The 27,829-nt window shown below is 35.7% G+C and overlaps 1 long non-coding RNA gene across 1 annotated transcript in view; it reads right to left on the bottom strand.

The window, feature by feature from the left end:
• Window positions 1-2,244: 2,244 nt before the first annotated feature.
• Window positions 2,245-27,829, bottom strand: part of LOC123784091 (uncharacterized) — a 784,838-nt gene continuing 759,253 nt past the window's right edge. Inside the window, exons 15-16 of the long non-coding RNA XR_015724218.1 lie at window positions 26,256-26,455; window positions 2,245-3,058 (exon numbers count right to left, since the gene is read on the bottom strand). This is a non-coding gene — a long non-coding RNA (uncharacterized LOC123784091). The remainder of the gene's footprint in view (window positions 3,059-26,255; window positions 26,456-27,829) is intronic.

Below are 27,829 nucleotides of genomic sequence, written 5' to 3'. Positions count from 1 at the left end.
ATATGTATATGGAAAAAAACCCACCTTTTTTCATGTACATGAAAAGGTGTAGCTACATAAAGGTGAAGCTTAGCCCTAAAGGAATGCATTTCTAAATCAAGCATATAAACACCCACACACATTCACACACATACACGTACTGATTATAAGGAACACTGAAGACAAGCTTTCTTTGTATTGAAATAAAAACTTAACCCTCAATATGGGCTTTCATATGAATTACAACTCTTCTGAGATAATGGTTGGAGCAAATACGAAGGAAGGAAGGAAGGAAGGAAGGAAGGAAGGAAGGAAGGAAGGAAGGAGGGGAGGGAGGAAGGAAAGAAGGAAGGAAAGAAGGAAGGGAGGGAGGAAAGAAGGGCAAATCTTGGTTGCGGGTCCATGAAAAATTTTTACATTACCTGCACACTTTCCTATATGCTTAAAATATTTTATTAGAAATTTTAAAAACTAAGGACAATTTTAGAACTATTAATAAAGTATGCATAACTCTTATGTCCCAGCTTTCCAGGGGATGAAAGTCTTGGGTTATGTGTTAAAAATGTATCAGTTTCTAAAGGCCAATACCTGGAAAATTCAAGCTATCCAACCCAGGTGTGCATGAAATCAGTATGGCCATGATAATCCAAAGGAAAAAAATAAAGCTCTTAAGAAATACTAAGAATAAGAATGATGGCAACTCTGCTCATCCTGTCCCATGACAGCTAACTCCCCATAGCTCCTCCAAGCCCTGAGAGTCTGAAGGTCCCTTATTCCCCTACATAAGACCCATGTTACATTAGCAGACCAATAACATAGCAGCTTCTGGAAGAATCCAATAAGAACACAAGATTTCTGAGTCAGGAAGCTCAGTTTCCCCTGGCTACGTATATGGCATTAGAGGTATTTTATTTAGTCTTTCTGTGCCTCAATTCCCTCCTTAATAAATTGGGGTAATTTGCAAAAATATATTCTTTGCAGCCCAGTAAATTTTGTCCCATTATGGATTAGGGCTCACACTTTGAAAAGCCCTCCTCTATTCTTGTTTGAACATAAAGCGGTTTTAACTTTTTTCTGTTATAAAAATTTTGATAAACCTGAATACTCCCAATTAAACACACAATTATGACTTCACATGATTATATGTAAGTGTGGATCTCTGGTTTCTTTACTATACAGATCTATAAATAAATGTAATCAATATGGTTAAGTTTCTTAATAAATATTGCCCTAAATCTCATCAAAAATCAATATGGGCCGCTTACTCAATAAATTCGTTTTTGTTTGTTTATGTCCTATAGTCTCTCCTAACAAATGAGTCATGATTCTTGAGTCTGATTTCTGGATCACCAACAAAATCAAGTTTTTGCACCTGAAAGATTAAGTTGCATCTAAGTTTCTGTGAATCGCCAACTTAAAAGCCTCCTTGTATGTCTTCCTGACAGCTCGCCAGTTTCCACACGTTTCTGGGAACTTAAACTGTCACAAGGCACCATCAGCCTGAATTGAAAAAGAACGTACATAAATGTTTCTACCAAGTTGGCAAAAAAGTTGTTGCAAGGCCGTAAGATTGTCCCAATATGATTACTCTGATCATGACTCAGTTTCCCATTTTAGAATAGAAAACACCACAAATTTCAGTGGCAGTCAATTACCTTAAGCACAGCATCTGGATTAGACTTCTCTTTCTACAATATGAGAGATCGCCATAAATAGCTAGTATGTGATTGGATCTGTGGTATGACTAAACTTGTGAAAAATTAAGATACTTTGTGTGTGTGTGTGTGTGTGTGAGAGAGAGAAACAGGGTTTTGTTTCATCCCTTATCTATCACAGATATTGGTGAGATTAACGAGAAGCCATCCATAAACTATTCCAAGTTGCATGGGGAGAGATAAGGTGAAAAATATCAATAAAAAATGCCTTTTGCTTTTCATTAGTCATTTTGTTTAGTTTTGTCTGTTTTTTGTTCCTGATCAGATTGGACATGGCTTGAAAAGCCAAGCGCAGGAAAGAGAACTTCACATTACTGAAAACTCCTATATCAGGCCCCATTTATACAGTTCCTCAACTTTATTCTAACAGCAAGTTATAATAACCTGGGAAGTTGGCATTACCACATTCTTTTTACAGATGAGGAAGCTGGGACACGAATGGGTTAATTTATTTTCCTGGGATCACACAGCTTAACAGTGATGATATGACATTCGAACCTAATTTGCTGAACTGGGAAGTCCACATTCTCTTTATTAAACAAGTGTGCAAACTGACGTAAGAGAATTCGAAATGCAGCATATGATATAGAGAATTGTTCTCTTATACAAACTCCCACGATAAGATCAAGAGTAGATTGAAATAAATGTTATTTCTAAATTCTATTTGAATGTTTCTATTTTGACTCTTGAGAAAACATTATCTATCCTATTGTATAATTGCCAGTCTAGATAATGTAGGGTTACATGAAATGTTCTATTGAATAAAAAATCATTTCATACATAAAGTTTATTTTCTCTACAACTGGATTGTAATTGGTGACAATAGGTTTAAGTCGTGTATTTTTCTTTAGTGTCTAGTCAATTATTATGCTGCCATTGGATTAATAATATTTTTGTAACAATTTCTCCAATCTAGCATTTGGTGGTATAGTGGGTTGAATAGCGGTCCCCAAAAAGATATGTCAAGCCCTAACCCTGGTACCTATGAATATGACTTTATTTGGAAATAGTGTCTTTGATGATGTAATTAAGCTAAACATCTTGAAATGAGATTATCCTAGATTTACAGTCAGCCCTATCTAATGACTGGAGTCCTTATTAAAGAAAGAAGAAGATTGGTGACAGAAAGAAAATGCTATGAAGGTGGAAACAAATAGTAGAGTGAGCACCTAGAAGCCAAGAAATTCTGAGGATGGCTAGCCTTTACCAGCAGGAAGGAGAGAGACATGGAACAGACTCAGAGCCTCCAGAAGAAACCAACCCTGGTGATGTCTTGATTTCAGGCTTCTGGGCTCCTAAACTGTGAGGAAATAAATTTCTGTTGTTGCAAGCCACTGAGTTTGTGGTTATATGTCATGGCAGCCCTAGGGAATGAATACAGTCAGGTTAGCATTTCTTTTTAAGACAGAAAAATACATTTATCTGAGCCATCTGCCCCAATTTATTTCAAAGATGGGTCTACAATGACTTCCCTCTATTCAAATTGGTATTTCACATTAGCAGAAGTTTCATAAATGACTCTCCTGTTGGAAAAAGTAAATTTCAGGCAAACATAATAAATCTTACAACATAATTATAGGATATTATGGATCTGAAACCAGACTTTCAACAAGATCAGTGAAAATGCAAGATAATTATGAATAGATTTATAATAAATTCAGAATCTCTAAGTAAATTTCAGAGAAAATTCCCAACATTTGTAACGCTAATATTAGAATATTTACAATGTTTGAATTCTTTGCATTTATTATCTCATTCAATCCTTATAAGGACCTTAAGATAGCACTCTTAATATCCCTGACATTTTGATGAATAAACTAAAGAAGACAGGTTAAGAAAAATTAGTGCAAAGCCATACAACTGAGACATGATGAATCAAAAAATTCAAACCTAGGTAGTCTGTTCTTAACCTCAGTTATTTTACTCATTTTATAACATCTGGAATACCTCATTTTTCAAGAAGTGTAAAGTGAAAACACCAGTTACTCAGAAAAATTTCTAAAAAGAATAATTCAAAGATGGAACTTACTAAATAAAGTAATGCCCAAAACATAAAATGCCACATGCATTTTACAGGTATTTGAACTGAAGTAGGGACAGAATAGATCTTATAAGTAGAATCGAACTAGGTTTATGACTTAAAACATTATTTTTGAAATGTTTTATTTGGCTTTTTGATTTCCATTCCTACTGTGTAAAAAGCTAGGAGTCTATGTCAATGCTGCCTAAAAATAGAATCAAGAAGTCTTTATACCAAACCCCTTCATTGGTGGTGACTGGCATTTAGCCTGCCTCTAATTATATGATCACTAAAGATGATGGAGGAAGCAGTTATCAGAACAAATTCTAATCTGAAACTGGCTAACAATACAGAAACTATCGTTGATCACTGAGGCTAATCAGAATGTTCCCTATTACATATTAGGTAGTGTTTTACAAAATGGTATGGGGGAGAGAGGGAAAGATAATGGCAATCAGAGTTATAAGACTCTAAACTATTGTGTGATGCTGTTAAATTTAAGAACATATGAATTATCTGGTCTAATCTGCCACTTTCTTGACTCCTTTGTCTCTTTATAAACGATAAACCCATGTAAAGTTTGAACTCATGAAATAGTAGTGGTGTTGGGTAACTTGAATGCCTTTACAAAGTGTTACATGTAGAATTTAGCAACTTTTTTTTTTATTTGAGTATAGTTGACACATGATGTTCCATTAGTTTCAGGTGTACAACACAGTGACTCAACAACTCTACACCTACACTATGCTCTCAAGTGCAGCTCCCATCTTTCACCATGCAATGCTGTGACAGTACTGTTGACTCTAGTCCCTGTGCTGAGCCTTACTTACATCCCCATGACTTGTTCATTCCATAGCTGGAAGGCTGTATCTCCCACTCCCTTTCACCCATCCCTTCCAGCAATCATCAGTTTGTTCTTTGTATTTATGGGTCTGTTTCTGCTTTTGTTTATTAATTTGCTTTGTTTTTTAAATTCCACAAATAAGAGAAATCATATGGTGTTTGTCTTTCTCTATCTGACTTATTTCGTTTAACATAATACCTTCTGGGTCCATCCATGTTGTTGTAACTGATCTTTTAATCTCCTTTTTCTGTAATGTCCCATATTTCCACAAAGCTAAATTTTCTAAAATTCAGATCTAATAATGACACTGACCTCTTTTAAGTCATTCAGATTTTCTGCACTTCCCCTAGGCTGCCTCACTGGAATGGTCTGTAGGCTTCAGATTGCCTAGTGCTGGAAGTCTGAGGCTCCCTCTGGATGAGACCTGAGCTGTCCATGCAGCTAGAAAATCCAGTTTTTTAGCACCAAAGGAGGTTTATGGCTCCAGATAATTCATGCCGATCCTCAAACTAAATAGAAAGCTCCAGGAAGGAATGGAAGATGAAGCTCTACATATAGTAGTTACTCAGTAAACATTTACCCAAAGGCGAGAAGAAATTCCATGAAGAGGCCATTCACCAAGATAATGGCATTTGATTTCACAGAGTAGATTCTCTTTGAGAAGAAATTTACGGATATCCAAAAATGATTGAGATTGAACAGGCAGAGGCCCAGCTCTCAGAGTTAGACCTGCCAGCCAGTATATTCCCCGGTGAGAATGAGCTCATAGTGAATGACCAGCTGGCTTTAGCAGAACTGAAAGATTGTATAGAAAAGAGGACAATGGAGGGACGATCTTCGAAAGTTTACTTTACTATCAATGTGAACCTGGATGTATCGGAGGAAGCAATGGTGATGTTTTCTCTTGTCTGTATTCCTCCCTTTAAATGCCCTGAAGTTCTGCCTGAAATTACTGTCAGATCAGTATCACTAAATAGATCCCAGCAGACCCAGCTGAACACAGATCTGACTGCATACCTGCAAAAGAATTATCTTGGAGATGTCTGTGTATTGAATGACACAGAGTGGACTGAGAAAATTAAACTGGAAGAGAATTTTAATTAGCCATCAGAAGACATTCCTTTTGATGGTACAAATGACAAAATTGAAAAACAAAGAAAATGTTCAGGTTTTGAAGACAAAGTGTTCAATGTTAATGGAGCCAGAGGAAACCACATGGACTTTGGTCAGCTGTATCAGTTTTTTTTTCAAGTTTTTATTTAAATTCCAGTTAACTAACATACAGTGTTATATTAGTTTCAAGCGTACAGTGTAGTGATTCAACACTTCCACACAACACCCGGTGCTCATCATAAGGCACTCCTTAATCCCGATCACACATTTCACCCATCTCCCCACCCCTCTACTTTCTGGTAACCATCAGTTTGTTCTTTATAGTTAAGAGTTTGTTTCCTGGTTTGCCATTCTCTTTCTCTCTCTCTCTCTTTTCCCCCCTATGTTCATCTATTTTGTTTCTCAAATTCCACATGAGTGAAATTGTATGGTATTTGTCTGTCTTTATCATTTTTAAATACCAAAGAGTGGGCGGATGTTTTCCAGATGTTCTTTGGTGTGGAAGGACAGTGACTGGGCAGAAGATTATTGAAAGTATTTTGTCACTGTTGGCCTTTTGATTTTCCCCAATCTTTCTTGAAAAATGAAAGAATGTGGGGTGCCTGGGTGGCTCAGTTGGTTAAGCGTCTGACTTTGGCTTAGGTCAGGATCTTGGGTCCTGGGATCTGTGGTGCCCGTCAGGCTTCTAGCTCAGCTGCAAGCTTGCTTCTCTCTCTGCCCCACCCCCCTCTCCTGTGCCTTCTCAATCTCTCTCTGTCTCTCTTAAATGAATAAATAAAATCTTTTAAAAAATGAATAAATAAATTTTAAAAATAAAAATGGACTTAAGTATAAGATATCAAAAGAGACAAAAGCAAGTTTGATGGTCCTGCCTGCACCGTATAATGTAAAAGACACAATAAAAGCTATAAGGGGGCGGGAAATCATCCAGATTTTCCTATTTACTTATGAGATCACTTTGAAACTCTTTAGAGGAGTAGCTAAGTGTGAAGGGTATGAAATGAAACATAGTGAGTTGGAGTCACAACTCTGCACTTACCAACTGGGTATCTTTGTGCAAATTATTTGATCTCTTTAAACCCCAATATCTTTGTCTGAAGAATGGGGGATCCTAATAGTACCTACTGCAGAGGGTTGTAGTTACAATCAGTAGAGAAAACATATACTGACTGCTTATCCTAAGTACTTGCATAATCAGTTCTCAGTAGTAGTGTTCAATCGTTATTACTAGTACACATCATTTACAATCTGGCCTCTTCACACTTTTCCAGCTAAACTCACTACTCATATTCACGTGCCTTTTCCAAAACAAACTACCTAGTTTTGTACTTCTTTGGTTTGTATGTTCGCTTTGTCTAGAATTCCCTTCCTCGTAACTTTCAGATCATTCCTGATACGGTAAGCCTCTGATGCATTTTTCAAGATCCAATCCAACCATTATTTCCTCTGGAAAACTTGACCAGGTAGAATTCCTGGCTCCCTGAATTGTGCTCGCAGAGCACTTGGAACTATTTCTCTCTGAGCACTTCTCACGCTGGATCACAGACATTTGAGGGAGTATGTTCTCCTTAATGTTAGAGAGTCTGTCCTTCCTGCTAGACTAAAACTAAGGCTTGGTCATATTCATCCTTTCCAATACCTGGAACATGTGCTAGCACATTGTGTAGCAAGTAAACATGCAGTCAGTGAAAGTAAATTTGTGCTATTCCAAAGTCCATTTTGATACTAGTTTTGGCTCCAACAATGGAGAAGTAGTTTGTATCAGACTAATCCTCCCACTAAGAACAACTATAAACCCTGAACCAAACATTCGAAAAACACCAACTATTGAAGGCACTAGGGAATGCCCCAAGGCGAGCTAGAGGTGAAAGCGATACAATCTAGAAAGAAGAGAATTACATAGAATGAAGATCTACGTTTATATGTTCTTCCCTGCTGGGGCATTTCCCTGTCTGTGTGGCTGAGGCAGTCTGAACTCAAACACAGAGCCAAAGTCTTATTGGTTCGAAATCTCAGAGAGCCTTTAGGACTGCTGGTACAGTTGGAAGTTGAAGGGAAAAGTGCCAGAAATGAGGTAGGCACAGAGGGGAAATTCCTGAAATTGTAAATGTCGACTCAACCTTTAAGTTGTACAGGCCTAGTATAGATCCCAAGGGCCCAGCAACAGGGAACATTTGTAAAGCTGAAAGAATTTAGCAGCTATTTTAGCTGATACCCACAACAAAGAAGACAGAGTTTAAAGTTTAAATCTTGTTATGTTGGAAGAGCTTCATAAGCAGTTGGGGCATTCCATTAAAGCCTCAGGACAGTCAAGCCTTAAGGGAAAATTATCAGCCCAGGACTAAGAATATCCTTAAGACTAATAGCAAAATCAAAACAAGCCATCTTTCTATATGAAACCATCCATATGAAACCAATCTTTAGTCATATAAAGCCAATCGTTCATACATGCAGGATGATCTTTTAACTTAATTCCCTGCTAGAGTAAAATCAACACTCTTCAAAGGAAGATAATAGAACATACACTTTACAACATATTATCCACAATGCCCAATATGCAGTTAAATATTACTAAGCACACAAGGAAATAGGAAAATGTGACCCATAGTCAAGAGAAAAAAAAATCAATCAAAATAGACCAACAAATGAAAGCAAGCTGCTACGGATTTCACCCATGACTAAATTTCTATTTTATTTATTTTAAGGAATATTACTAGAAATAAAGAAGGGCACTTTCTAATAATAAAAGGGTCAAGCCCATCAGGATGATATAACAATCTGAAATTGATTTGCACCTAATCAAAGAGCTTTGAAATACCTATACCAAAATCTGGTAGAACTAAAAGGAAAAATGAACACACCTACAATCTAATTAGATATTTTATTTTAACACTGTTTCTTATTAATTGATACAATTACTATTCAAAAATATCAGTAAAAACACAGAAGATTTAAATAATATCATCAAATATCTTAGTCTAATTGACATTTAGAAAATATTACATCCAACATCTATGGAATATATATTCTTTTCATGTGTAGCTGGAACATTTATCAAGCTAGACCATATGCTTAACTATATGTCCTAATACAGTTTGAAAGTATAAGCTTTCTTGAGCACGTTATGTGATGGTAAGGAAATTCAATCTGAAGTCAATAACCATAAATTATCTGGAAAAGCTCCAAATATTTAGAAATTTAACAACATACTTCTGAATAACCATAGGTTAAAGAAGAAATTCCAAGATAAATTGGAAAGTATTTTGAATAAAATAAAATTAAAATAGAACACATTAGGGGCGCCTGGATGGCTCAGTCGTTAAGCCTCTGCCTTCGGCTCAGGGCGTGATCCTGGCATTCTGGGATCAAGCCCCACATCGGGCTCCTCCACTGGGAGCCTGCTTCTTCCTCTCCCACTCCCCCTGCCTGTGTTCCCTCTCTCGCTGGCTGTCTCTCTCTCTCAGTCAAATGAATACAATAAAAATCTTTAAGAAAAAAAAAAAAGAACACATTAAATATGTAGGATGTAATTAAAGCAGTACAGAGATGGAAAATTATAGTTTTAAATGCTAATATTAGAAAGAAAAGTTGAAACCAAAGTCCGCTTTTATAACCACTATTTTGTAAACAACAAAGCTTGTTCAACAAGCTTTTCTCCTTCTGCTTCACTATTACTCTCCAGGATAAATCTTATATCTAACTGAAACCAAAGTCCTAAGATTCCTAGCTTCTTCCTGGAGAAACCTCAGTTTTAAGCATAACACTCAGAGCGGCCATATTCACATAATCCTGGAGAAGAGAAGCCACACAGAAATTAATCAAAGAGGTTATAGGAACACTTATCTGCACACCCCACCTCCTCCATACCACCCATATACAATCTTATATATGTGCACAGATACACATATGTAAATATGTCTTACAAAGTAACAAAGAATAAAACCATGTATGCCATAGTGGTTAATAATCAAAATCCTATGATGGTTAATATTTCTTGTCTTACATTAGAATATTTCTGAATCACTTGAAATTTGAAAGCTCTCCCTTCTACTTCTTGTGTAATTGGTACAGGGAAACAAATTTTAGCATGTGGATCTCCTTTTAGTTAGGCCTTATGTTATTACTTCCTTATAAAAAGTGTACTAGATAGTAAAAATGTAACCATATGTTTCTAGGCTTATCTTATGTAGGCTCTCCTGTATTCACAAATGCAGACTGAATTCACTCAACTCACAACAGCGTAGCAAAGGAGTTTATAACTCAATCGCCAGTTAGCCAGAAATTTCAGAGACAGTGGGTGAAAATACTTATTTCAGATGTTTCCTTGTAGAAATAGTACAAATATTTTTAGTATTTTTATATTTTAAAAAATGTATTGGTTGAGTTATCTATATAAACAAGTATACTATTAAAACAAAAAAAAGACTTCTAACTCATTCATGTCTAAGGAGTCATGACATTTTTCTAAGTTATGAAAAAAGTTTTCAGTGTTTAAGGAAAAAATATCCTTATGAATTTAGAGAAAATAAACATATTTTTCCTTTGTCACTCGATAGTTGTGCCATAAGATAATCTATAAAATCATGTTTCAGAGTGATTTACTTTATCATCACAGAGTGATAAAAATTTAATTTGTAAACCCACCAGGTTTGTTTCATTAGGATACATGTTTCTTGATCTGTTAGCTTCTTGGTGGAGATAGTATTTAAATGTATCCGGGATTGCAGATTGCTTATTTTTTTATATGTTCATTTTTGGGCTTGGGGTTCAGATGGTCACCCCTGTTCAAGTAATGAATTGACTAAATTTTCTTTTTTATTTCATTCTGGTTTCCATTCTCTAAGCACTACCATTTATTTTTCTAGGTCCTTAGTACTTGTCATCCAACTTCAGTTTCATCAATATTTGCAAACTATTGGCCCAACTGTTTCTGCTTTCTTGCCCCTTCAATGCCCTCACTTTCTTACTCAGGTACAGCTCAGCGATCCATCATGATAATCATATTTTTAGATTTACTTCTCTCTCTCTCTCTCTCTCCCCCCCCACACACACCCCCTCCAGTTTCTCCTATCTCCTTTGATTACACCCAAAGAGCACAACTCAACTTAAACCCAAAGTTTAATAAGTCCCCTGTCTGGACCCCAACACATGAATATAGATGGAGAAAATAGAACCTTACTGCTTGGACACACTTTTAATTCTTGAGCCCATATTTCAAGTGGGCACTTAGTGCTACATAGCCATTATTCTACATTTCACCAGTGAATTTGTATTCCCACCCATCAAGATAACAATTTAGGGGCACCCGGGTGGCTCAGTTGATTAAGCTTCTGCCTTTGGCTCAGGTCCTGATCCTGGGGTCCTGGGAATGAGTCCCATGTCAGGCTCCCTGCTCAGTGGGGAGCCTACTTCTCCCTCTCTCTCTGCTACTCCCCTTGCTTGTGCTCTCTCTCTCTCTCTCTCTCAAATAAATAAAAAATATTTTTAAAAAATTTTAAAAAGATAACAACTCATATCAAATCTCCAATTTTTTTTTCTTTTTCAGCCTAGTATCTCAATTTTTATTCATTGAGGAAAAGCAATTAGATAAATAGTACCTCATTTTTCTACCACCAAACATACAATCTTTTTCTGTATTCATATGCTTTCCCCCTATATTTTAATTAAGAGTTGTCCCTGATCCTATATAATATTAACTTCTCCACTTTGACACTAGATCCCATAGCCTCTCATTTGCTTAAGGACTTCATCTCCTCTCTCTTCTGCACCACCTGTGTACTTTTTCTTAAACTTATATCCTTCAGCTATCATTCCAACATGCTCATCTGTGTATCAAAGCCCTTTTTGGAAAATATTTTCTATACACTAAGTAGTAAATCTTTCTATCGCTACCATTTACTCCTCAAACTACCCTGATGGCTTTCTTCCTCCTTCCCTGACATTACCTTAATGATTACTAAATACTTCCTTATTCTCTAATTCAATGGAAACATATCTGTTCTTATTCAAATTTCTGTCACAGGCAACACAGTTGATGAAGTTCTCCCTCTTTAGGCTTTGAGACTTTCTATCCTTCCAACTTTTCTCTGTGACCCTTTGGCTTTTTATCACATAAAATACCCTTACACAAAATACTGTAGTGTCCAAGGATTGGTTTTGAACCGTTTTCTTGTCTATTTTCTTCCTGGATAATAATATTTCCATGGATTTAAATAGCACTATATACTCTGACTCTAAAATTTATATCTCTGTTTTGTTCCCCTCAGCACCATACTCATACATTCATTCATCTACTTGACCTTTCCACAATAGGCATTGTTGGCTTTTGCTTATCTTCAAGACTCATTGTAAATGTTAACTTCTTATGAAAGTCATTCTGTATAAAATTCTATCTCATTACAGTACTTTATTTACTAAAAGGTGCTTATCCCAGTTTGAAATAAGCTTATTTATTTATTCTTTCCTTTATTTGCTTATGGTCCTATTCCCTTAATAAAATATAGTCTCCTTGATGGCAAGGTTTTTGTCAATCATGTTTGCCTCTGTATCTTCAGCACCTAGAAGAGTACTTAACACATAAAAGGAACTCAGAATACTTGTTCAAGGACACTTAGAAAACACATACGTGAGTTGAATTCTAATATTCATCAATACTAGTATTTATCAATTCATCAATTCTAGTGAGAGTTCTATTGATTCATTAAACTGGAATGGTTATAGTAGATTTAAAATAGCTTAAGGTTACAACTCACCTGTAAGCATAATATTGCAGCATTTATTGGCATATGCCATTGGCTTCAAGCTCCTGTCTTTCCACATCTGATGTAACACGGGTTACTTTTAGGCATAAGTATAAATGGTGTTCACAGTGTTTTTTTATATTTTTTTATTTAGGCTACCTTGTTTGGATTAAGTAATTATATTTTGTAAGTTTTTAGACTCTATTTTTACAGTGAAGGGAAGTCTTATTCATGTATATGCTTTAAACTAAGAGTTTGGATGGGATTGGATATCCACCAGTTGAGGTGGCTGAAGTAAAAATTAGCTTCTGCAAAGACTTTTAAAGAGATCATATATGAAGACTGCATGACAAAAAATTAATCAGAATTTGATGGCAAATTCATTTCTATTTGAATACATATGATGACAGAGATTACCAACTAAACAAATGTTACTAAACATATTCCCACAAAAAAAATATGACTTGCAGTATGTAAATATACACTTTTCTGTTTAAAGTACCTGGCTTTATGTTACAAATTTAAGATGATACAATGCCATCAAAGTTCCTAAAACATAGTTTTCTGTTAAAATGTTAGCTATTTTATGAGAAACAAACTGAGGGCCTCAGAGGGGACGGGGGTGGGGGAATGGGATAGGCCAGTGATGGGTAGTAAGGAGGGCACGTATTGCATGGTGCACTGGGTGTTATACGAAACTAATGAATCATCGAACTTTACATCGGAAACCGGGGATGTACTGTATGGTGACTAACATAATATAATAAAAAAACATTAAAAATAAATAAATAAATAAATACAATGTTAAATGAAAAAAAAAGGAGGGCACATATTGCATGGAGCACTGGTGTTATACGCAAACAACGAACCATGGAACACTACATCAAAAACTAAGGATGTACTGTATGGTGACTAACATAACTTAATAAAAAATTTAAAAAAAATGTTAGCTATTTTGTTGCCTTATTTAGCTTTATAAACTATATGTTCCAGTGAGAATTGATGACTTTGCTGTTATTGAAGATTCTGAACAAAATCAAGCATAATCTAAACAAATGTACTAAATAAGAAATAATGACTAATCCTTCTGTGTGGGCCAGAGTGCAGAGTTTGATGGTTTGTTTGTCTGTTTGTCTGTTTTTGGTTTAGCTTTTCGGCTTTCGGTTTTTCGTTCACTGGCAGCCTATCTGGCATCCTACAAACAAACCGTCTTGTGGATAATTGCAAACTAAAATTTGTGTGCTTATTACTTCCCAAAAGAAGATGAAGGAATATCTGGAAATAAGGGATTCAGAAACTATAAGTTATTTGCTGTTTATTTCAAATTCCGTATTTTTCATTTCTATAAATTCTGATTGCATGAATAGTCTTTAACACTCTACGACATTAACCCCACAATTCCCAGTTTGTATTAGCCCATGGAAATCTGTAAGACTATAAACTTTGTAGGCAGTTAACCTTGAAACATTCAAAACTCACTGAATACTTATACTAGGGGGATGGCCTTGAGACTTGAAAGAAGAAAGTTCAGGACATATATGGAATAGAATATAATCCAGCTTCAATTTTTGTTGTTGTTATTATCTATACATGAACAACAAAATCCTTACTTCATTGATGTTTCCATTCACATGGGTCAAAATGAGCAGAAAATGGAATACCTTGTACCAAATTCCATTCTATGATTTCCATTACTCATTCGGATCAGGGGGCATTACGTGTGGTTTCTGTATATAATAGAATGGTTTCTGAGCTAGATAGATCAGGTAAAATATCGAGGAAATACAGATTTACCACACATATAACCTTGTAATCTGACCTCTGCTCATCTTTCTAGTATTATTTTTGCTTTCTCTGCTTCTCAATGCCATACATTTACTGAAATAATTTTTGTACCTGAGCAATGTTCTCTATACATTCTCTGCCATTTTGCAACATATTACCTCTACCCGACTCACCCCAATCTCAACACACCCCCAACATTCCCCATAACACACCCTTTCCTGGCTTAGTTACCACTGCTTTTCAGCTCCGGTGTTGCTTCCTTCTCTGTCCCATTCCCTGCCCAGTCTGGGTCAGGTGTCCCTCAAGATAACACCTAGAAACACATCTCTTTCATGGCACTAAGCACAGATTATTTTAATGTTATAGTTCTTGTCTCTCTGGATCAGAAGGCAGATTTGTGTCTCATACATTTTTACTCTGAGCTCCAAACTGTTACGTAACAGTGTAATGCATGATGATAAGTACGCAACAAGTGATTACCTAGTGAATGAGCTCAAACGGATAGGTGATAGCACAAGCGGTGTCCAGACAAAGGACAAGAATAGTCAATTCACCCAAGAGGAAATAAAATTAATTAAACATATCTTGTACATTGTTTACCATATAAACTGAAGAAGTGAAAATTAAAACAAATTTGTGTTCAGTCACCTATTCAGAGATAAACTGTATTAATGGCATTATTTGGTGGTAGTAATTATGAGATAAAATGGGGTAGTCATAGATTACTAGTAGGAATGTAAATAAGAATTTTTTTTTTTTGTAAAAATTATAGTAATGAATGCTGAGAACCGTAAGAATGTTAAAGGCCATTTGACCCACCTTGGGAATTTATCAACAAAGGAACCAAAGGAAGGAAAACTTTTATCTCTAACTCATATCCATAAATTCCAGACATATCTACCCAGCTGTCAAATAAACAGCTCTACTAGGGCATTTGGCAGGCACTCAAACTCACAGTGTTTGAAATTAAACCCATTCCTGCCTAGAAATTTGGCTCCACGTTATGAGCTAAAAAATATTCTTTTTTAGTTAACAGAACTGCCATTCACTGAATTGTTGATATGAGAAATCTGGGAAATACCTTTTAATCCCTCCTCTCTACTTCACTTGGTTCATGCAGTTAAACATAAAGCCCTTATCCACTTTACCAACTTCAATCCCTTCTTTCCATCACCGCTCCTACTGCCTGATTCTGGGGGTCTGGCATCCCTAACTTCAACTGCTTCTTTTGCATCCACTTTTAGCCAATCGATTTTGCACAATACAAACCAATTCTTCTAAAGTACAAATCTTGTAATGTCACTGTCCTGCATGAATCTTTCCAGTGTTTTCTTACTGTTATTGCTCATTGCTTAAACTTGGTTTAAGAGGCCAACTATTGTACACTACAGGGCTCTCCCTCAGGTTCTCTAGCTCTGGAACCTTGCACTTGGTTTACCTCCTCTGCTCGGAAGGGTCTTCCCATCTCCCTTCTCCTTCACCTGGCTGCTTCCTACTCATCCGTTAGGTTTAGGCTTAGTTGTTATATCCTCTAGAAAACCATGGCAGACAATATTGCTATAGCCGTGTATTTTTCTCCTGACAATCTCTGTGACAATAAATAAATTTGTTAATTAATAACAAACTAATTCCTGGTCTACTGCACTCTAGGAAGGCTGATGTTATTTCTTTTTTTTTTTAAAGATTTTATTTATTTATTTGACAGAGATAGAGACAGCAAGAGAGAGAGGGAACACAAGCAGGGGGAGTGGGAGAGGAAGAAGCAGGCTCACAGCAGAGGAGCCTGATGTGGGGCTCGATCCCATAACACCGGGATCACGCCCTGAGCCGAAGGCAGACGCTTAACCACTGTGCCACCCAGGCGCCCCCTGATGTTATTTCTATCTTGCCTACCACCATATCCTAGTACACTAAGACACAGGAAATATTTATATAATAAATTAATAACACAGTCATCAAAAATTAGTTTTAAAAAAAGAGGAAATCAGACTAAAAATAAAAACAATCACACCCAATGCTGGAAATAATACAGATAAATGGGTAATCATATATTTTTTGGTGGAAATGTGAATTGCTATAAACTTTCAGACTACGTAAACCAGCAACATGTACCCAAAATTTTTATTTTATTTATTTTTTCTTCCACGTTTTTATTTAAATTCAAGTTAGTTAACATACAGTATCATATTAGTTTCAGGTGCAGAATTTAGTGATTCATCACTTCCATACAACACCCAGTGCTCAACACCTAAGCACACTCCTTAATCCCGACCACCTATTTAACCCATCCACCCACCCACCTCCTCTCTGGTAACCATCAGTTTGTTCTCTTAACTGAGTCTGTTTCTTGATTTTCCTCTGTTTTTTGTTTTGTTTTTTGTTTTTTAAATCCTGCCATTTGCAACTATGTGGATGGAGCTAGTGACTATTATGCTAAGCAAAATGAGACAAAGACAAATACCACATAATTTCACTCATATGTGGAATTTAAGTAACAAAACAAATGAACATAGGGTGTACTAAATTTTTTTTTTTTAAAAATCTTCACCTTTCTTGGAGCAGTAATCTTAGTTTTGGAAATCTATCTGCAAATATAAAAGCTTCTGTATATAAGGAACTATATACAAAGAATTTTTTTAAAACATTGTTTGTAGTAGCCAACAAAACTAAAATTAAAAATAATAACAGATGAGAATATTAACTCTTGAAACATATATATGTTTATCATTAAGAGAAACATTGAATTAATATTGTACAAATAATGTAGCATTATATAGCTATTACAAACAAGAAGATAGAGCTACATTATTGAATTGGGGTGATATTCCAAGATACATTGTCAAGTGAGTAAAGCAAGTTTGTATGAGAAGAAAAATCAACAGAAAAAAAAATGCTCAAATATACATTCATATACGCATAAAAATGTATAGAAAAATACAAAAACTGTTAGCATTACTTAACATAAAGGGTAGGATTTGAGAATGATAGGAAAAGAATATTAAATTTCCCCTTATAAATTTTTTATCATTTGGCTTATTATAGTAATCTAATGGAAGAGGGAAATATGCATTTGAATAAGATACAAGGTACTAAGAAAATGAAAATGGTGATTATTCTATTCTTTTATAAGTATCTTGAAGTGTTATACATTTTTATGATATCTATTTTAAAAGTTGGAAATAATATCTTACCGCTCTGTTTGTTAGTCAAAAACGAATCTCTACAATTTGTTTATTAAAATTTCATTTCCATATTGTTCCATACATCTTTGTATCGAACCCAAATCCCTGTCTTCCTAAATCCTTCCCTTGACTCTCTAGAACTCCCCTGCCTGGTTCTTGAGCACACTTCCTTCCCTAAAGTCTCTCTTCATTATAGGAATTTATTCTCCCACATGCCTCATGCCTCGTACCATACAGGGTGGGGTCCGTGGTTTTCCCCACTGTTGCTTCTACAGTTTACTTCTTGTTGTAAAAGAAGCAACCAAAAAAGGAAAGAAAGAAAAAGAGTGAGAAGGAAAAAAAAAAAGAAAGAGGAAAAAGAAGGAAGGAAGGAAGGAAGGGAAGGGAAGGAAGAAAGAAAGACAAACATACCAGTAGGCCAATGACTCTAGCCCTAACCACACTTTGACTCCAAATATGAATATTCAGTTACCTACCTCTGTATCACTTGTCTAATGCTTGCACATACCCCAAACTGCAATATTGGTCTTCTTTTCATCCCAACTTCCTTTTACTCCAGTCTCCAGTAATTGGCACTTGCATCTACACAGTTGCTAATACCAAAAATGTGGGAATCATCATTTATAACTCCCTCTCTCATCGCTCATATCTAATTAGACACCACCTCCAAAATATATCATACATCCAATCTATTATAATAACCTCTTTGATTATATTCTGCATCGTTTGTTACAGAATTGTACATATACTTTCTTTGCGACATGATTTTGTACTTCCCACTAGAGTAGCTAGACTACATCTCCCTCTCCAATGTTTTGCTTGGTCATGTGATTTTCTTTAGCTAAAGGAATGCAGGCATATATAATGTATGCCCCATCTAACAGGGGCTTTAACATACTTATGTAATTTGGATTAGACTTTTGCACTTCTGCCCATCTGCCTTGAAAAGAAGATTCCTGGGGAAGCTGGTGGTCCCAGGAAAAAGAGTAGATACGTGAAACAGATCTGTTTCCAATACTTAAGGTAAGACACTGAGTCCTCAGTCTACCTGCAGACCCATGAGTGATAAAAATAAATGCTTGTAATTTTTGAGGTTGTCATTGTACAACATTACTGCAGGAAAATACTCATCTAATACTCTATCCTAGTCTCTCATATGGACTAATATTGCAATAGTCATTTACCTGGTATTCAAACAGTCCTCTGCAGTGATTCCCCACAGAGCAGCCAGAGCGGGTGTTTCATAAATATAAATTCAATTATTGCACAACCCTTCTTAGAACTACTTAGTGGTTTTTTTATTGCACTAGAATATAATCTAACTCCATAAGGTCCTGATGACTACTAACAGAAATACATTTCAGATTGCACGTGGAAGTGCTAGTTATTTTTAGGGAAAAAAATGTGTTTCTTTTCACTCACTGAATTTCTACCATAGGAAAAACGTTCATGTTTGTTTGGTTCCTTAACTATGTGGAAATTTTTCCATGTTATGTCTCTGGTAAATTCTGAAGCTTGCCTTGATCTTTGTCTCCTGTCCTGCATAGTCCGGCTTATGTTTAATTATTTACCAGAATTTACCTCCAATTCCATCCCAAATATTAACTTTATCCTAATCAGCCTGTTTTTCTTCATGTCACTTGCCAATATTTGCAATTACATATGCATGTTTATTTATATAATGTCTGCTTCATTTTTCTTCTAAAAGATTGGAAGCTTTCAGGGGGTAGAACTTTTATTTATCCATGTACCCAGCAAATCAATTTGTGGCTGAGTTCTTGAGAGTGTATTGTTCTTGTCACATTGTTGATAGTATTTTGTTCTTGTTGAGTTTCTGTAATAGTAGCCGATTCTGATTAAGGATGGCATTAATTTAAATATCAGAAAGATGAACTTGAATGACTTTTTATTTCCCTGGTGGTTAGACCAAGGAATAGGAATGGCTTACCAAATATCTAAAGGGGAGAAAAAAACATCAAGTGGTTTTAACACATATCTTGAAAATATAAAGGTAATAGTGATCGTTTAATATATCCAAGAAAAGGAGCAAGTCTGGAGTATAAGAATCTGCATTATATGATTCTGTGATTGCCTGTCCTTGAAATGATGATTTTCAGTCACACACAACCTAGGGAAGTTAGCAATGGAAATGCACCCATAATGGTTTATTTAAAAGTTCATCTGGAAGTCCTTCAAGATTGAAGAAAATCAGCAGAGGAAATATTCAGACTTTATTATTAGGTGTCTGGTAGTTCTTATGGTTGGTGTACATTATCAATCTACTCATGTGCATGTTGTTGGTTCAAATCTAGCCAATTCTATCTAAAAACTGTTACTCTCTCATTGTTGACTGCTCACAGAATGCATGGATGCTACTCAATTTATTTCTAGACCGCAGGTAACTACACTGCAATCTTCTCTCTCAAGAGAACAAAGCACTGCAGAATTTATGACCATGAAGATGTTACTGAAGGTTTGTACTTTCACTGAGACCCCCAAATATAGTGGAAAACACTGAATTAGGAGCTAGAAAAAAATTTGATTCTCTTATCTCCTCTTTCTTCTGCCACTTCCACATTATGACTGAAGCCTTTTATTTTTCTAAGACTCAGATTTCTTTAAAAAAGAAAGGAAAGGAGAGAAGAGGAAGAGAAGTGAAAAGAAAAAAGAAGGAAGGAAGGAAGGAAGGAGGGAAGGAAATCTACTCTTTACTTCTTTTTTATTTATTCAAATTTACTTCTTTTTTATTTATTCAAATTTACTTCTATTTTATTTATTCAAAAAGTCAAATAAATGAGATAGCAGATGTGAAAGTATTTTACTTTCACATCTGCAAAATTTTAAGACGAGAGTTATAATAGAGTGCACTATTATATGCTTAATTACTCATTACTCTGTCTGGGCCAGGTTGCTGCCCAGACATGTTAACAGAATTGAAACAATTAAAAACATACGTACTTTGGGAATCAATATATTCTGAACTTACATGACTCTAACACAGGGGATTGAAATTTGGGCCATTTTAATAAGAAATTTCTGTGTCAATTGCTACTGTTTTGTGTGCATTCCTAAAATTAAGACATTCACATGTTAAAAAAAAAAACTATATAAAAAGGTACATTTTTAAGAAGCCTTGTTCCTGCCTCAGGGAATATCTATCCTGTTTCCTTTTACCATCTTCCCCTGTAGGTAACCTCTTTTATTAGTTTCTGTTATAAATTCCCAGCCTTTCTTTACGTAAACACAAACTGATAGGAAAATATATAGTTCTACGTGTTCTACAAAAGTTAGCAATATACACTAAACTTACTTTGTTTTTTTTTTAAAGGATTTAATTAGACTTTATTTTTAGAACAGTTTTCGGTTTCTGAAAAAATTGTGACGATAATAGAGTGTTCCCATATGTCCCTATTATTAACGTCTTCTATTAGTACATTTGTTACAGTTAATGAGCCAATGATGGGATATTATGACTAACTAAAGTCCATATGTTGTTAAGATTGCCTTAGTTTTTACCTAATATCCTTTTCTGTTTTAGGATCCCGTCCAGGAGACCACATTATACTTAGTTGTCATGTCTCATTGGGCTCCTGTTGGCTGTGACAATTTCTCTTACTTTTCTTGTTTTTGATGACCTTGACTGTTCTGAAGAGTACTAGTATTTTGAAGGATTTCCTTCATTTTGAGTTTGTCTAAAATGTTTCTAATGATTAGACTGAAGTTGTGGGTCTTGGGGAAGAAAACCACAGAGGGAAGCTGCTATATTCATCACATCATACCAAGGATACATGCTATCAACATGACCTATCACTGATGATGGCAAGCTTTCCCACATGGCTGTGGCCAGGCCTGTTGGGTTTCTACACTGTAAAGTTAGTCTTTTTCCTCCCCCTTCCATATCACGTGTAATTTTTGCTACACGAAATACACTGCAACAGTGTTTGTACATATATATTCCTAAGTATTAGATCTTGGATCTAGTTAGATTATTGGATCTTGTACCTTTGCATTACAATACTTTGGGCCTAGATTCTACATTGTCTGGGAGCAAGAGTGCTACCTGTGATTTTCTCTAGTTTGCATTTCCCTGACTTACCCAATCCCTATTTTTATATTTAACCATTCTGAATTCGTTTGTTTTAGATGTATCACTTTTCTATAGCAAAGTATTATAACTCACACTAAAAATCTTTTGTTTTTAATAGTTAAGCCCGTTTATATTTATTAAAAAAAGATATATGGCAGTATTTCGGATTTGACCTTATAATATGCAAAACAACATATAATGCCTAATATATGAACATTGTATAATTTATGTACGTGTGAATACATATATAAACATGTATAAATTACGTGTGTGTGTGTGGTTTGTCTGTATGTTTTCTTTACCTCTTTTTGTAGTTCTGAAATTTTAGAAGACTTGTATATTTGTTTTAGTAGTTAACCTTACACTTACATTTTAATACAACACCATTAATACAAGACCTTCCTCTTTTAGATCATATCTATCTGTTATCTCTTACGTATTACTAACAATTATTTTTCTTACTGAATGGTTACTTCTTTCACTTAAGTGTGCTAAAATTTCACTGCCTGAATAGTAGCTTAAATGATATTCTTTGACCCTCGTCCTCACAGGTGAGGAATCACGGGGTTTATTCTACTTCCAGGGGTTGCTCCCACTTCCAATTTTTATTATTCTTTATACCATTTCTATGCCAGAGAGCATTTAAAATTTATGTTCCATTTTTTTATCCTTATCATCACTTTTTTTTGGCTTACATTTGTAATTAAATATATTCAATGCTTACTGCCAGTTCTTTTGCTAAAATATCCTTGATTTGTGGAGCACTAGTATTTTTTCAAGGAGGGCTTAGGAAAACAATATTCCCAGTGTTCTTGCATAAAAATTCTGCATTTGTAGCCTTTACGTCTGAAGAGCAACTTGCTTGGATAGAAAATCCCTGGCTAACATGTTCTGAGAATCCTATAGTGTATACTATTTATGTTAAAAGAGATAACACAGTCAAATACTTATTAAAAATAAATCTCACAGCATTATTTTAGTTCCTGCTGTGTGTCAAGTGCTCAGTTAGGTGCCAAGGTTATTTAAAATAAAAAGCAAAAATCTAAAACATAACAGTCTTTGAAGACCATATAGACTAAGAAAGGAGTAAATATGTCAACAAATAATTACAATGAAATCTAATAAAAATTAATAATAGCCAAAAACATGTAAGGTTGGGTTAGTACATTTAAAGTACCTAAAGCACAAAGGTACAAATATTAGTACAAATAAAGGTAATATTTATTTTATTTAACAGTGAAAGTGAATAAATGAATTTGAAACATCAAATTAATAAAAATGCAATGTTCTCATTATAGTTATTTTACATAGATATATATTCATTAAGTTAAAAGTGTTATTTAAAAGATGCAGCAATTAACAGCTTTATTTTCCCCTCACTCCTCACTTACTGCCCTTTCAAACCAGCTCTGGGAAATGTGTCCTTCCTCTCCATGAGCTCTCTGACAGGTCCCATGATTGTTCCAATCATTCTCATTCACTCATGTATTTAAATATCTCTTGAGCAGCTCTCATTTGCCAGGTGTAGGTGATACAGCAAGAAACAAAACATGAAGCATAAACAATTTTTTTAAAGCTTTATAATATGGTGGTCACAAGTGATCTAGAGAAGTAGGAATAAAGATGGATTTGAATGTGGGTTGATTTTATGTGCGCTGTCTGAGAAGGTACCTCTGAAAGAGACCTGAAGGAATGAGCAAGCCAGGCAAATACGTGTGTTAGCAAATAGCATTCCAGAGGGAACTGCAAATGCAAATCTCTATGGGAGGAGCGAGTTCTGTGTGTTCTTGGAACACAGGAAGTTAGGGAGCCTGTAACTGACAGAGTAGAGGAAAATGACATTGAAGAGGCATCAGAGCCAGATCTTGTAGGGTCTTGCATGTCATGTTGAGAAGTTTGGACTTTTCTCTGAAAGAAAAGGGAAGTAGTTGGACAGTTCTGAGTAGAGGGATGACACGATCTGACTTTTTTTTAACAGGATCACCTTCAGCTACTATGTTGAAAAATGGACAGTAGCGGGTAAGAATTGAAACAAGGAGACTGTCATTAAGAGGCTTTTCAATGAATACAGGTGAGAAATGATGGCAACTTAGCTGAACGTGTCAATGATGGGTGTACTGGGCAGCAGTCAGATTCCTGATATCATTTGCAGGTAGAGACAACTCTAATGAATTGGATGCAGGAAGTCAGAAGAACAAATCCAGAATGACTTCAGGGTTTCCTGACCTGAGCACCTGGAGGATTGTCATTGCTGTATATGGAGATGGAAGAAGATGAAGCTAGAAACAGGTCCGGTGGGCGGACTGAGATCAAGAGTGAAGTCTGGCTGTGAGAAGCCAATGAACACCTAAGTGAATAAGCTGAATATACAGTAAAGTATATGTGGGGTTCAGATGAGTGGTCTAGGATAGTATAGGAATCAATTGCAGTTATAAATTATATTTAAAGCCTTGGGATTAGATAAACTCTCTTAAGAAGTGAGTATAGTTGGGAAGGTAAGTGCAAGGATCAAATCCCAGAGCACTTCAGAATTTAGAGCTAATCTGGGAAAGCTACAGAGACTATGAAGAAATAGCTAGTGTTGGAGGAAGAAAACCCAAAGAGACTGTATTCTGGAAAGCAAATGAAGAAAGTGTACAAAGGAGAAGGGTGGTGTACTGTATGCTGGCTTTGGATCAAATAAGATGAGAACGGAGACGAGACTACTGGATTTGTCAATGTTTGGAAGTCATCTATGACCTTGATGAGAGCAGTTTGTGTGGAATAATGTGGGTGAAAGTCTGGCTGGTGTGGGATTCGAAGAAGAATGAGCTGGCAGAAACTGACAGCCCTTCTGAGTTTTGCTGCAAAAGGAAGTAGTGAAAAAGTTCTCTAATGGCTGTCATTGTAAAAACATAACATTTTAGTCACTAGACTTTCATTCTGTATATGAAGAATAAAATCCCAGTTCTGACGCAGGTGAGCCTTCAAAAGGCTTCAGTGGCACAAGAGGGTATGGCTGACTTCTCTGCTCCCCTGTCTATCTCTACTACTCTACTCCTTTAAATAAGCTGCTGCTAGCTTCCCAGGGGTGAAAAAAGAAGCAGGAAAAAGGAAGGAATTGTAAGAGGAAGAAGAGATGATATTTTACCAGCAAAAATAGACTTTGACTTTGGTCTTCCTAGAGCACAGCAGGTATTTATATCTGAACTTCAGGCTTGAAAAAAACGTTCAAACTTAGTCCCCATCCCCACCCCACCCCTAACCCCCACCCTGGGATAAGGTCTGGCTTCCTAAATTCTGATAACGTCTCCTTCAGCTTGTCTTTTGTAAATATTCTCTCACCACCCTGGTTTTGAGCATTTACTCCAAAATCTTTTGAACCAACTTTCCACCAAGTGACCTTTTTTTGACTAAGTTCCTTTAAGACCACACAGTGAGCAGGATTTATGCAGGCTTTGCCCTTAAATACCTTGGGGAAAGCAGACTTTTCCTAATGCCAGCCTTCTCCTTGACCAATCATCAGAACAGCTAGGCAGCCAGGCAGTCTTAACTTTCTAGACTTTTCTGGGTTTGGGTGAGATGCGAAGTTTACCTTCTGCCAACCCAACCATTTTCTTTGCTATATAATTTTCCAGAGGTAATTGTAAAGTTCTACTTTGGAGGATGAACTGAATACTGATAACTTATTTAATGCAACTATGTCAAGTACTATTCTAGAATCTTTATTCATATTAAAAATGTATTGCTCACAGCATCCCTTTGAGATAGGAATCTGTTTTATGCACAGGGAAACAAAATGGATATGTATATCCACTTTTTAAAAAGATTTTATTTATTCATTTATTTATTTAGAGAGTGCAAGCAGGGAGAGGGGCACAGAAAGGGAAAAGAGAGAATCTTAAGCAGACTCTGCGCTGAGCACAGAGCCTGACTTTGGGCTTGATTTCATGACCCTGAGATCATGACCTCAGCTGAAATCAAGAGTCGGTCCCTTAACCAACTGAGCCACCCGGGCACCACTATATATATCTACTTTTAAAATCAGAAGAAATTCTCAACATTTGTTTGGTTAATTTCCTAGACTTTTACTTTTTTTATATTTTAGGCAAGTTCCTATCTAATATCAAAATGCAAGTATAAGCAAGATACTCATTATTTAAATGAATTCTTATTTTATAATTCTATTAAATAAATTATATTTCACAAAATTAAGGAAAAGTATAAAGTAGAGAGATAATAGAAAAGTATAATGAAATATAGCACTTTAATTTGTAGTCTAAATTCAAGGTATCAAAATATCATGAGTCATCTCAGAGGCTAGTATTATACTAATATCTTATACACTTTAACAAATATACATCCTGGTTTCAAACTGTTTACCTTTCAGTCCTATCTCCTGAGGAGCACCAGATGGTCCTTCCAGAGGAAATGCTACCAACATTGTTAATGGTCTATCATAAGAAATAAGCAAGCAGAAATACATAAAGTCAATTAAGCTATCTTCCTCCAAAACTTAAAGGCTTATACCAAAAATCCACAACCTAATATGATTTTTTTGAGATTTATTTGTTTATTTTAGGGCGGGGGAAAGGGCAGAGGGAGAGGGAGAGAGAAAGAGAAGCAGACTCCACACCAAGCACGGAACGTGGTGCAGGGCTCGATCCCATGACCCTGAGGACATGACCTGAGAGGAAATCAAGAGTTGGAACCTTAACCGACTGAGCCACATAGGCACCCCCAGATATGGTTTTTAAAGCAGAAAACCAGGGAAGTGTCTAGGGACAAACAAGCATAGCATAACACTTTACCTTTTCCTGTAGAAAATCTCTCTAGATCAATGTCAGTGTCAGAGTCACTGGAACAGCTCCTTTAAAATGCAGGTCATTATCCATTCCTGGAGAGTTGGAGTCTTAAGGTCCAGGTCCAGTTGATTCTAATTTTGATGCTTACTGAAGTTGTCTAGTAACCAGAATAATTGTTTTCAAAACTTCAATGATCTCTGCACCATCTACATGAATACCATTTGGGGGTTGGATAACATTATTACTTGATAATTAAATGTAATCTTTTCATTGTTATTTTATATATACTTTTTCATTGTATATATATTTTAGATAAATTGATAGATAAGTAGATAAGATAGATAGACTCTTATATAGCCAGCTTACATTTGATGGAACATTTCATTAGCCATCTCATGATTTTATACGTGTGCCTTCACAGTTTTGGGTTGCAGACTAAAACCCCATTAAAATTCAGCATATGCTTCTCCCATAAAGTATTGCAGTGTAAGTGATTTACATTTAACAATTCAAAAGATAATGTTTCAGAGTATAAATATTTCCAATGAGGTGTTATAAAAGAGTATGCTGTCGACTACAAGAATACTGCATAGTAAAGAAATATTAATATCACTGTACATAATAAATAAGAAATGGCTTTTCTTATATAAAACGATGAGCAGACATGGAGAACATGTAAACTAAGAAATCAATCCGGTATTTGAAATTTACAGTGAGTCTTGAATAATGGAAGCTGATTTGGAAATTTGGAGATCTAATCAGGATGCTGAAGAGAGAAGCAAGGGGGAAAGAACACACCTTAGCAGAAGATAAGGCTAAGCCAAAATGTAAGCTCAGCCCCGGAACTTCTGTAGAAACATACATTAGCTAAAACTCAATTACATAATCTAATTACATATCTTGTGAAACTTTCCTTTACAATGTTGACCTGTTATCAACAACTTAATTTGTAACTACTTGGAATGCTGCAGGTAGAGAAAAGACACACTGCAGTGGGACAAACTAAAAAATATGTGTGGCTGATCCATTTGGCCATCATCCTTCATGATTATCAAGAAAATGCGCTCAAGTTCGTTTGTGACTAATTGGCAATATCCTCATTACAAAACAAAAGCTATCTTTCCATATTGAAAATTTTCCTTAACTGTTTTTTTAACTGGAACCAATTGCTTCTCTGTCCTAATTTTTTTTTTTCACTTTGATCAAAGTGAAAGCTTGCTTGACTGTTTTCTTTTCCTGCTGTGCTTAAGAGCAAAAGCACAAAAAAATGATCCATTCGGCAATCAAGATAATTGAATAAAACACTTTTTCATATGTTTGCCGCCAGTGAATGCCACGGAGACCACCCCTAGAAGAAACAGAGGAGGAAACTCTAAGGCAATGCTTGAGTTAATTTGCCAGTTTTAACATTTCTTCAGAAAAATGTAGTCCTTGGTTCAGATGCACAGTTCAAAGTGCCATCAGTTGAAGCTGTGCACAGATACACAGGGAGAAAATGTCTCCTTTCAGGTTAGCTTGGTTTCAAACTCACAATGTGAATTCTCTATTTGAAATGTAGCTAGTTTCATCTAGTCTAAATT

Source organism: Ursus americanus, chromosome 4 (assembly GCF_024610735.1).
Source record: "Ursus americanus isolate L20-20 chromosome 4, mUrsAme1.1.p, whole genome shotgun sequence".
NCBI classification, from domain to species: domain Eukaryota; kingdom Metazoa; phylum Chordata; class Mammalia; order Carnivora; family Ursidae; genus Ursus; species Ursus americanus.
The sequence above is the reverse complement of the archived record's forward strand: the minus strand, read 5'-3'. Positions and strand labels throughout refer to the sequence as shown.